Source organism: Ornithorhynchus anatinus, chromosome X1 (assembly GCF_004115215.2).
Source record: "Ornithorhynchus anatinus isolate Pmale09 chromosome X1, mOrnAna1.pri.v4, whole genome shotgun sequence".
NCBI classification, from domain to species: domain Eukaryota; kingdom Metazoa; phylum Chordata; class Mammalia; order Monotremata; family Ornithorhynchidae; genus Ornithorhynchus; species Ornithorhynchus anatinus.
This window is the reverse complement of record NC_041749.1, coordinates 69,283,244-69,295,356: the sequence shown is the minus strand read 5'-3', so window position 1 is coordinate 69,295,356 and position 12,113 is coordinate 69,283,244. Positions and strand designations below refer to the sequence as shown.

The window sequence follows — 12,113 nt, the reverse complement described above, 5'->3', positions numbered from 1 at the left end:
CATCTGTTGATCATTACAAGCTCTGCTTATCAGTAATGATGTAATTCTGTTTCCAGCTGGGAATGTAAAGCCTACTAACAGGTATCACCTGATCAACAAGCAATCTCAGATGATTGGCTGCTGATCCTGATTGAAAGACCAATACTTTAGGAGAGGGAGTGGTGGTTATTTGTTTTAGCCAAGCACAAAGGGTGAAGGTTAGAGTCTCTTAAAGCATAAATTTAATTCAGCTTTCTGAGAAAGAAGCTTAACTATTATGAATTAATGTGTTCTATCTACTCATTCTGGTAAGTGGGGGCTTAGGGAGAATGGAAGGGTAGAGTAGTTTTAGAGCTGGAGGGGGGAAGGAGAGACTCACCATTGACCACCATATAATTCTAGGGGATTTCCATTAGTTCTCATTATATTTCTTTGTTAGAAGAGACTCAATTTTAGGTGAAAGCTGAGGATGTGTATTCATCCTCTTTTTCTTCTACCCAGGACATTAATATATAGTGGGCTGTAAGATTTGGGCTATTGAGGCCATGTAAGTATTCCTGCCATTGGTCCCTTATGAAAAGCAAGAGGCATCTTGCTGGGTAGGAGAGAGGAGGCTCACTGACTAGCAGAGGAAACCATTAAGCTGAAAGGGCTCCTTAATTTTCTAAGTAAAAATGGGCCTGGGCTTTCTCCTCTGTGGAAGGGGTAGGGAATAGGAAATGAGCCAGTGTTGGAACTTTGAGTATGAAGGGGAATGAACAAACTAGTTTCTGGGCTTGGCTGTTGCAGCAAGAGAGAATTTTTCAGTAGGTCTCTTTTTTTTTTTATTTGAAAGGGGCTCTACAGGACCTCTGCCTTCTAGTAGTGAAGAGACAATAGAGTGGTAGGGTGGGGGAAAGTAAAATGTACTAGGGCCATGGCCCAGGGGTTGGTAATATTTGGGGAGGTAACATGTAGGCACCCCCATCCTTCCTGTCTCACAAGCCTGTAACCTTGGCATTATCTTTGACTCCTCTCTCTCATTTCACCCCCATATTCAATCTATCACTAAATCCTGTTGGTTCCACCTTCACAACATTGCAAAAATCCTCCCTTTCCTCTCCATCCAAAATGCTACCACGTTACTTCAATCACTTATCCTATCCTGCCTTGATTACTGTATCAGTCTTCTTGCTGATCTTCCACCCTCCTCTCTCTCCCCACTAGAGTCCATGCTTCACTTTCGTGCCCAGATCGATTTTCTCCAAAAATTTTTAGGACAGGTTTCCCCACTCCTCAAGAAGCTCCGATGTTTGCTCATCCACCTCTGCATCAAAAACTCCTCATCATTGGCTTTAAAGTGCTCAATTATTTTGCCCTTTCCTACCTCACCTTCTTACTCTCCTACTACAACTCAGCCCACACACTTCACTCCCCTAATGCCAACCTTCTCCCTGTACCTCTATTTCATCTATCTCGCCAATGACCCCCTTGTCCATCTCCTGCCTCTGGCCTGGAATGCCTTCCCTCCTCAAATCTGACAGATAATTACTCTTCTGTTTCTCTTCTCTTCCCCTGCTGTGTGCCCCCCCCCCCTCCAAAAGCCTTATTGAAGGCACATGTCCTTCAAGAAGTCTTCTCTAAGCCCTCCATTTCTCTTCTCCCACTCCCTTCTGTGTCATCCTGACTTGCTCCCTCTATTTATCCCACTCTCACAGCACTTATGCACATACCTGTAATTATATTAATGTCTGTTTCCCCCTCTAGGCTGTAAGCTCCCTGAGGGTGGGGAATGTGTTTGTTTATTGTTATATTGTACTCTTCCAAGCACTTAGTATAGTGTTCTGTACACAGTAAGCATTCAAATTTGAATGTGGCTGTGCCAAACAAGGCTATAAAATCTGTAACATACCTCTTCATTCCAATACTCAGTTGGAGATAGATAAATGCCTGGCTATTTTTGAGCCCAGGGATACTGGTGATGAACTCTAACCCACTTTGTCACAGGCTAGATAATTAGGATTGAAGGGGGTTGCATAGCAATTCTCATATCTATTCTAGCCTTTCTTGTCAATCAATGAAAAGCAGCATGACAATAACGGAAAGAGCATGGGCCTGGAGTCAGAGGACTGAGCTTTTCACCCCCAGCTCCACCACTTTGCTATGTGATCTTGGGCAGGTGACTTAACCTCTCTGTGATACCTGGGAAGCAGCATGGCTCAGTGGAAAGAGCCCAGACTTGGGAGTCAGAGGTCATTGGTTCAAATCCAGGCTCCGCCACTTGGCAGCTGTGTGACTGTGGGCAAGTCACTTAACTTCTCTGTGCCTCAGTTACCAGATCTGTAATCTGGGGATTAAGACTGTGAGCCTCATGGAGGACCAACTGATTACCCTGTTTCTACCCCAGTGCTTAGAACAGTGCTCTGCACATAGTAAGCACTTAACAAATACCAACATTATTATTATTATTACTACCTCATTTGTAAAACAGGGATTCAATATCTGTTCACCCTCCTACTTAGACTTTGTGCCCCATGTGAGATAGGGACTGTCTAACCTGATTAATTTGCATCTACTCCAGTGCTTAGTACAGTGCCTGACATATAGTAAGCATTTAACAAACACCATTTAAAATGGTATTTATTGAGCAATGTACCAAAAACTTGGGAATACATTTATTAACATATCAGGCAACATGGCTCAATTGGCTCAGCAACTATGATCCTCAACTAAGATTCCTTAGAATGACTGTCAACCTGCACCAATAGTACTTTGGTCCCTGGATTAGATAAGACTGGGCAAGTGATGGTATGTGAATGAGAAATTTTAGGACTTAGCACAACTATAGTCAGAGACTGGTGATGAATGTAAGGCCAAAGAATATGTTCGAGTTAAGCTGTAATGAATATTACTAAATACGTCTGTGCTCTCAACTCCTTAAATCCTGGGAACAAAACCATGTGACTAAGAATGATGGTTTCTTAATCTAGGAGTAGAGGCTAGTAAGGAATTATCTTCAAGGGAATAGAATGGGAGGGGTCAGGAGAAAGCATGGGGAAAGACATCCTCCTTCTGCCCCACTACAGAAACATGCTTATTTAATATAATCACTTTAAGAAGAAAATCCACTGGCACAAGCTGATGTGAACAAGGACAGGAGAAGTGATGTGGGTGGGTAGGTTGTCAGGTGTGAGGTAACAGGAACTGCATCAGGCTACTTTAAGAATATGTAATACTAAAAGGAAGCAATACTGAGTTTCAGGTGGGAGAACAATGCAGGCCAGAAGAGCATTTCTAAGAACACAAATTTGCCTAGGTAGGTTAGGGTAAATGAGCTTGACAACCAAGCTTTTATAGACATGATTAGTGGAGCTTGTTGAGGTTGACCAAGTACTATTAGATTTGTTACTGAGATCTTTCTTTTTCAACCTTATTTTCTTAAAGCTACACCAATGGCCTGGGAGAAAGTTGAGGACAGACATTCAAGTTTACTGCGTGGAAGAAGGCAATGGTAAACCACGTCTGTATTTTTACCAAGAAAACTCTCTGGATACTCTACTAGAGTGCAGATGGAGAGTGGGGTAGTCTGAGGGAGATGTGTCCATGAAATTGCTTTGGGTCAGAGATGACTCGACAGCATAAAACAAGACACTCATAGGGCTGTTAGGCTCTTTGCTGATGATAGATTATGCTTTGATCCTTGCCTGGCTTTTGGAATCCAGATCCTACATTATAATGAGGAGAAATGAGGGTAAATAATGTATTCTACATTAGGGTGATGTGACAGAACTAGTTTTAGGTAGAGGGGTCCAAGTATCTTAGATAAGGATATCTGTGGTGACTTGGGAGGGGTGATGAGGTGTAAATTGAGGAAGTAAAGAAGACTCGAGCAGTTCAATAATAGTATTTGCACATTCTGAGGGGTACTTTCCCCAGAGGATCATTACAGGTAAAGGGCTAAGGCCATACGCCTTTTGAGGCCTGACCATACTCTTTCTCCCCCCCCACCTGACACCCATACACCCCCCCCCCCACCCGTTCCCCCCCCCCCCCCCCTTGGCTGCTGGGAGTTACAACTGGGATTTTTCTGTCGTGTGTAACCCTAAATGTACTTGTGGGGTAGACAATATTTTGACAACTCGGGGCTGTATAAAAAGATGTATTCCCTACATACCTTAATGCTTCCCTAGAAAATTGACCTCAGTAAGTAGTGTTAAAGTAAACTGCCTTTATACTGTTAATTCAGTCACCAACATGTTACAACTAGCATGCGTGTTTTGTTTTTTTTTTTCTTCCAAACTAGAATACGTTAATTTAGTCCCACTTCTTTTCCCTCCACCTGGCTTTTTCCTGCAGTAAGCATTCAAACACCAGGGATTGCAAAAGATAAGCCCTTCTTTCATTTGGATTCAAATTTAAATAACTGTATATTAGTTGCAACATGCAGAGAACTTAACTGAATTCATTTGGAAAGCAATTTGAGCAAAAAATAGTCAATATATGATATTAAATTCTTTAAAAGGAACCCCACTGATGCAATATTGGATTTGTCTTTATAGCAACATTAAAATATTATTTTAATTTGGGAACCCTTAAGAAAATAAGGATATATACATTTTAACTTACTGTATACTGAGAACAGCAGTTATGTAGCCTGAATATTGAGCTATCAATATCACTACAGCCCTTAGAATCCTCTCTGAGGGTGAGGAAAGTTATTAAGGACAATAACTTTAAATTTCTCACTCAATAGTAGAAATTGTTTTCTGATCTAAAGATGCCAGGTGTAAATACTATTGGATCTACAATAGTATATGTAAAGTGCTAATGTCTTAAGTCTGTCAGCTGAGACCTGTGGAAAACCTTAACTGATAATCCATGAGGCAATTAATTTAGCATTAAGCAAACTACCAGTTCTTATTTAAAACTGGTATCTATATGACTAAGGAACCTAGAGAAATCATAGCTGAACTCCAGACTTGCATGTAAAACCATATAGAATCTATCCTATATATAAAGGCCTCCAGACAAGGTAGCTCTTCACAGGATCCTAGCCCAATGTTTTAACAACTTCTTACCATCAATTTTTTCCATGACCTATTGAATATCCCTCTTGTTGCTATGTAAACCTACTTTATACTACTCTATCCTCAGCATGCAGACCTTGTAAAGTAGTCTTCATATTTGAAGATTTACTCTCATCTTTCAGTTTCTGTCTCCAGAAAAAATTATTCCATTCCTAATGTGGAAGTTGGTTTGGGGGATATCCAATTCTAGCTCTAAATATGTGATTTTTTTCTATTAATGTGATGTTTCCATTTGTATCGTCTTAAAGTCCACCCCACCATTTACTGCTTGTATTTTACCATTCTCTGAAAGATGCCTATGCTCCCACCCCCATCACTTCTTTCAGTATGTGTTGTAGCACATGACCTGTAGATCTGAACTGAGCTCCCTGCATTTCTTGCTTCTGACTGTTTGTTTAGATCAGTTTAGGGTTCAAAGGAAGGCAGAGGTCCACAGTGTCAAGGTTCTCCCTTAGCTCACACTCCTTGTTCCATGTGGGTTCTTCCCTCCCTGGCACTTCCAATCTTCAGCTAGGGGAAAAAGCAAGCATTTGACACAAAGAGGTAAAATAAGGAGCTGTTGTTCATTCAACATTAATAACTATAGAGACCTTTTAGAGACCTTAGTCCTGAATCAGTGTCCAGTTTGCCAAATGAAGAAAGCAACTTTGCCTGCCTCTTGCATTGTGTTTTTTCACATTGATACTCTTCTTCACAAGTTTCATATATATATCCTAAACACTCATTTCAACTGTAATCCTAAATTTTCCTTCAGAATGAGTCACGGATGACTTTAAAACTCAGTTCTTTTTAAAAGTTTTTCTGGGTGCGTGATTACAAGTTCTGCTACTTCACAAAAATATAAAAGTGGCAGATTTACTCATAAGCTTTTTTAGAAAAATTCATACTATTTTTAGCCATAAACTCTTGACAGTGGTGTTCCATATTTGTTACATAAGGTTTTTATTAAAAAAAAAAACCACAAACTTTTCAGAGATTATGGTTCTGTGAAGTAAACAAGTGGGGAATCTCTGTCTTTAGCAGATGAGTAATTTGTCTAAAGTCACCTGGACTATTTCTTGTGGCACAATGAAATATCCTGAACTCACAATGGTGAATAAAAACTCAGGGTGGCCAGTCATTCTATTTTTATATAGGACATTCTGGCTTTTAGCTGGCCTGTCCCCTATCCAGTTCTGATATGGTACCAGTTGCCTTTGTGTTAAATTTAAATGCCTAGCCTCTGCTTGGAAATGGTGTCCCTGTTTGGAGGATCTGTGAGGAAATGCATTAGTTCTGGAACAAGGGGGTTGAGGGCAGGGGTCTGCTTAGTGAAACGTTCTATGGTCTATTTTGTGGAAGTATGCAAATCAAAGTTATTATGTAGCATAATGCAAGTAACCTAGCATGCACCTATTCCTTCTGGGTCAGCAAGAGGACAACCAGTTTTCATAAGTGCCATCAGTAGCCACCCTAGTAAGACTTACCTTATTGCAAACCATCAGATTTTTCTGGTGATGCACTCAAACCACTGGAACTCTGGCAGCTGTGTGGAGGCCTGAAGCCCAACATCAATCTCTTCCTGCCTCCTTCCTCTGTTTCCTGCTACTTACTGCCATTAGGACACTCTCTCCCAATCTTTGCAGTAGGTGGACAGGATGTCCTTGAGCATGTAGCCCCAAGGTCTCCATGCCAAGCGGGTAGAGAGAGTACCTTAACACATCCCTCTAACTCTGCAACTAGCAAAAGACAGCATTACCCATTTCAGGTGCTGTAGGTGAGTAAGAAGTGTAGCTGTTTCCATACTTAAAATGTACTTGGATCTACTTTGACCTCCTGGTGAAGTTCTACCAGGAGAGGTTGAGTGTTTAATTCATTCAATGGTATTTATTGAGCACTTACTATGTGTGGAACAGTGTACTAAGCACTTGGGAGAGTACAACAAAGTTGGCAGAGCTTGACAAGTGGGATTCCTTTTATTCCATTTGTTTCCACCATATCTTTTTTAAAAATTATTAGATTACTGAATGGTTGAGGACTGTCTGAATTGCTTTGCATAATTGTGGTATTGGTCATGCATTTATGTCTCAAGCACTGGGGTAAATACCATCAGATCAGACACAGTTTCTATCCCATATGAGACTTGTGGTCTAAGGGGGAAGAGAATGGCTATTTAATCCCCATTTTACAGATGGGGAAACTGAGGTGCAGGGCAGTTAAGTAAGTTGCCCAAGGTCCCACAGCAGGCAAGTGACAGACTGCTCTTCTAGAGAATATAAAGACAATACAAATTGCTTAAATCTCATCATGTATATTTTTCCCCTTGCTTAGTACAGTACTTTGTACATACTAAAAGCCTACTAAAATATCTCATAGAATGTGACTTTTTGTTAACTCAAAGCAGTGTGGAGATGGATTGTCTCTCTTTATTGCTGCATTGTATTTTCCAAGTGCTCAGTACAGTGCTCTGCACACAGTAAGTGCTCAAATATGATTGAATGAATGAACAACATCTCATGCGGACATATAGCACCTACCTCTGCTGTCACCACCATCGATGAAGTGATAGCTCACTTATTTTCACCCCACCCCCCAGGCTGTTCTGGAATATTCCAATGTGCAATAAACTTTGGAGTGGCTCCTTTTGGATTCTCCAGAAAGCAATCATTTTACTTTGTAGATGCTGAGGAGGAAGCTAGGCATAGAGAAGCAGCGTGGCTCAGTGGAAAGAGCACGGGCTTTGGAGTCAGAGGTCATGAGTTCGAATCCCAGCTCTGCCACTTGTCAGCTGTGTGACTGTGGGCAAGTCACTTAACTTCTCTGTGCCTCAGTTACCTCATCTGTAAAATGGGGATTAAGACTGTGAGCCCCACGTGGGACATCCTGATTCCCCTGTGTCTACCCCAGCGCTTAGAACAGTGCTTGGCACATAGTAAGCGCTTAACAAATACCAACATCATTATTATTCTCCATCTTCTCCACCTCCTTGCTGTTCCTTCTCTGGCTGCCAGATCACCTCTGGTCATCCCAGCTGAAAGCTGAAACTTTGATTCCTTAAATAATTTTCAAGTAGTGGAACAAAACCCCCAAACTCCCAACAGTTCCACTAATGTATATTCTCTCATAATATTAGCTTAATGAATGTTTGTGATTTTTGTGGTGATGTGCCTTTCTATCCACTGTCTTATTAGTTAAGAAAGGCATTTCCTCACTCCATTTGGCCCACTGAGAAGGGATTTTATTTGTCATAGAATATCTGGGAAATATGATCTATAAAGTATTTCCAGAATCAGAGACTTATGACTGGATTCTGCTGGAGAGTAGCCCAGAGCTGTTCTTCCAGGGTAGTAATACCTGCATCTAAATTCCTTCAGGGATTGTATTTAGGATGGAAAAGGTCAGGAAATGTTATTCCCTGGAGGAAGTAAAGTTTGAAAACATAAGGCATTGCTAACATTAATTATGCAATCTCAAAAATGTACTGTAACAGGGATGTTAAAATTTGACTTCTATGGTTTATTTCTATAATATACCTAGAGATTGTGTCAAGTGGTGTGGCTTGTTTGGGGGCAGGGAGGAAGGAAGTGTCTTGAAAGAAGTTATGCCAAATTGTATTTTTTTTCTTGGCTTTAGCATAATACTTATAGAAAATGCCTTTAGATGTATGTCTCCAGTGTACCTCTTCTAAGTCAATTTTAATATTTTTAAGTTTAGAGTTTGTGGCCTAAAGGCAAGAACACAGGACTGGGAGTCAGACCTGGATTCAACCTCTTACCTGCCATGTTACCTTGGACAAGCCACTTTGCTCAGATTTCTCATCTATAAAATGGTGACTAAATATCTGTTCTACCTTCCCCTTAGGCTGTGTCCAATCTGATTACCTTATATCTAACCCAATGTTTAGCACAGCCTTGGGCACTTGAGCATATTTTACCATGCAGGTCTGAAAGGTTTTAGACACACTTTTTTGTTTAACCTTAGCAAATGAGCTTAAAAGGAAAAGGACAGCTCATCTTTCCAGTTGTCATGTGGTCAATCATTTCTTGGATCTGATGTTAAAATGAAACTGACAGTTTTCCCTGCAGCTAGTTAAATGACTCTTGGGTTAATTATAATTCTGATAGCCCAAGAATCACTGGTTTTATTTTCACCTGTGATCTAACAGAGCACTATCCCATTTTCTAAACCCTCAATACAAATAATTTGAGCTATTTTTACAACCTGAATAACAACCAATTTTTTTTTTTACAGTTAGAGCTCAGACTTGCAACCCTGAATTTGTACAGATAATATAGCCAAATCAGTTCATAAACTGACACACATCAAAATCTGGATTACAGGCCAGCATGCCAAGGATGGTGGTTTTGTTTTTGGGGTGTTTTTTTTTTTGTCCACGTTTTTGTTGATGGTGACTTGGCTGACTTTTTTTTAGGATTCAAAGACTAGAGTTATGGTGATATTTTCCCACTGTGTGGTTAAGATCATACATTAGACTGTCCCGTTTGCATATTGTACTGGAAAAGGTTGCCTTGCTGTCCTGTTGCACTTGATACCCACAGTGCCTGGTACAGTTTTTTTTCCCTCTGTTATGAGTCTCCTGAAGTCTCTGTCCTAAGGCTGTCCCTTCATTTCTAGATGTTGTATATCATGCTAATCTACCACCTGCTGCTGTCTCAATCCATTTGTTAAACTGCATACTTCCTGGTTTTATTGCCTTATTTTAAAAGCATTCCTTCTGCCGACTGTATTTGAGCTCACTGTTGAGTAGCTGTCTGAGGATCCTGCTATCATCCATTCTCCTCACATGACCTAGGTTATAATCCTGGCTTGTCTGCTGTGTGACCTGGGGCAAGTCAACTTTTCTGGGCTTCAGTTTCTTCATCTGTAAAATAGGGATAAAAATCCCTGACTCCCTCCTTCTTATACTGTGAGCCTTATATGGGACAGGGACTGTGTCTCACCTGATTAGCTTATATCTACCCTAGTGCTTAATACAGAGCTTGTCATGTAAGTGCTTAACATACCATTATCTATTAATGCTATTGACTTCCATAAACAATTGTTTCTTTTGATCCAAACTTAGTTACAAATTTACCCATGTATGTGCACACTCATTTAGCATATTAACCAATCAATAGTATTTGAGTGCCTACTGGGTACAAAACACTGTTCTTAGAACTTTGGGAGAATATAACCAAGCAGGACATGATCCCTGCCCTCAAGAAATTTAGACAAATCATGCAATCCATCAAGGGCAAAATGGTGGCATTATACTAAAATTAATTCATTCAATCATATTTATTGAGCGCTTACTGTGTACAGAGCACTGTGCTAAGCACTTGAATAATAATACCTGTGTTTCTAGATGGCACTTTTATTACCAAAGCACCTTACATAGTTATTTACTCCTCACAACACCGCTGTGAGGTAGGGTTTAGGTATTTTTACCCCCAATTTACAGCTGGGAAAACTGAGGCATGGGTAGGTTATTCATTCAAGGTTAAATGACTTGCCCAAGGCCACACAGGGAATGCATGTCAGAGCTGGAACTCGAACCCAGGACCTTTGGCTTTCTGGCCTTGTGAGCCCCCTTTTAGACTGTAAACTCATTGTGTGCAGGGAATGTGTCTGTTATTGTACTCTCCCAAGTGCTCAGTGTGGTGCTCTACACACAGTAAGCATTCAAATGCAATTGATTATCACCAAGTGATCTCTTCTGTTTTAGTCTAGTAAACTCAACAAAATATTTTGTAGCAACGACTTGTAGTATTGCATTGTGTGTAGGGTTGGATTTTTTTTAGGCTCTGTTTCTACCCCTTAACTTCTTGAATATCCACCAAAAAGAGTATTTAAAGTCCATTTTTAGCAGTAAACCATAGTTGAATTTTATGAAACCCACTTAACTCTGCTAAGGTCTACTTCCAGTGCATTTGCATGGTGAATTGTCTATTTTCTATCAACTATAGAATTGACACATTTTGAGAGGCTATATAGATGCTCCAGTCATTTTTAAATGCAGCAAATGTTTCCCACCTTCACGCCAAAAAATCTGGCCTATTTTGGTTATTAGACACCCATGTCTAGTTTTTGCTTGCTTCTTGCGTTACCATTCTTCTTACCTCAACCTAGAGCCCTTACCTCACAAACAAGACTTGGGTGTCAATTTTTTGTAGCAAAGGAGAAGCCTGATACCCTAAATCAAGCAAAGTTTCCAGTAGGTAGCTGTGATAAGAATTCTCATACTCATCTGCAAATTCCAGAAAAGCATAAAATTACTAAAACCCTTGCTAGGTGAGAGATAAAAATAACTCAGTATTTTTGAAGTTGTTAATAATGACATTTTTTTTTACCTAAATTAACCTATTTACCTTAAGAATAGATATATCTTATGTCCCTGACCTATTGCAGCATTTAAACAGTGCTTTAAGGACACTATCTCACTCTCAAAATTAAAACATTCAAGTGACAAGAAAGATAATATTCACATTATGTGGATGATGGATCTTTAGGCACAGAGGAGATGAGCTGCTCAAGGTTACACAGCAAGTTGGTAGCTGAGCCAGAACTGGAATGAGGGTTTCTCAGTGGGGGTGGGGAGGGTAAATATATTAGGATAATGAATCCATAGTTTCCATCAGGATTTTCAGAGCAAATAATTTTCATCTCTGCAATTTCCTGACTACCAGTTCAGTGCTCTTTTTTTTCCTGTTGATTATGCTCCCTCTCTTAATATAAAACTATTTCTATATACATCTTTTGAGTTAGAGCTCAGAGCAATAAGGGAAACGTATAGAAAGCCCAAGAGCCAGAATCCCTGAACCAAGCTTTCATCTTTGCCTTGTTCTCTTTTCCTTAGAGAAAAATCTCTTGTAATGCTTTCTATGATATAAGTACATTTTATACATCAGCAAGTATCACTGCTTGCTTCTAGCCCAAAACCCCGATGATAAAATAGAGTTGCATATGAGGTTACCCCTTATCTTGGAGCTCTGTGTTCTAATTCCCTGGAGAGATCTGTTGGAAGAGGCTCTGTGTTTTGTCCTGTGGGAGCAGAGGGCAGGTGAAAGTAGACAACAACTGATGGCCTGC

General features: G+C 40.2%; 1 long non-coding RNA gene across 1 annotated transcript in view; it reads left to right on the top strand.

Annotated features, from left to right (window-relative positions):
- Positions 1 to 203: 203 nt before the first annotated feature.
- LOC114806301 overlaps positions 204 to 12,113 on the top strand; it is a 49,319-nt gene continuing 37,409 nt past the window's right edge. The window contains exons 1-2 of the long non-coding RNA XR_005659549.1: positions 204 to 287; positions 3,403 to 3,469. This is a non-coding gene — a long non-coding RNA (uncharacterized LOC114806301). The remainder of the gene's footprint in view (positions 288 to 3,402; positions 3,470 to 12,113) is intronic.